Source organism: Macrosteles quadrilineatus, unplaced genomic scaffold, assembly GCF_028750875.1.
Source record: "Macrosteles quadrilineatus isolate MER2022 unplaced genomic scaffold, UCM_ALF_1.0 Scaffold_2__2_contigs__length_208266976, whole genome shotgun sequence".
Classification (NCBI taxonomy): Eukaryota; Metazoa; Arthropoda; class Insecta; order Hemiptera; family Cicadellidae; genus Macrosteles; species Macrosteles quadrilineatus.
The window spans coordinates 75958722-75959271 of record NW_026542595.1 but is presented as its reverse complement, the minus strand read 5'-3'; positions in this window follow the sequence as shown (position 1 = coordinate 75959271).

Here is a 550-nt window from a genome sequence, read left to right as displayed (position 1 = left end):
TACATGCGTTGCAGGTCTATAGAAAGTAGCTCTTATATTACCTTCCCTAGGGAGTAAAAGACAGCTGTTGTAAACTTAGATTGTAAGCAATAGCATGTATTGAAAGAATGTATAATTCGTTTTAATTGGTAGTAGCTTATTGTTGGATTCTTCTTAACAGTTCGACTTATTTGAGCTTATTTGCATTATTATTATTTTTGTTTCTCCTTTTTACCATGGTTTGGTATTTTTTTACATTTCCACTGAGATTGTTTCATTGACTATTGAATAGTCAAAGGTTATATCCAGCGATATGTTATGTTTTCATAACTATTAAATTTTGTCCACAAATTTTTGGATTCTATGTCTGTTTTACAGAATAGACCGTTTCTATATTGGTTAGGCTAATTTTACAATGAATAGTCTAAAGTTCAATTTTCCATTACCCTAGGTTTACGGCATAAACTTGTAACCAAACAAATTATTATTCTCAAACAATAACAAGCCAACATTAAATCACGGCTATACCTTTCTTACAAATTCTTACTATTTAAAGAATCAATCTCATCGA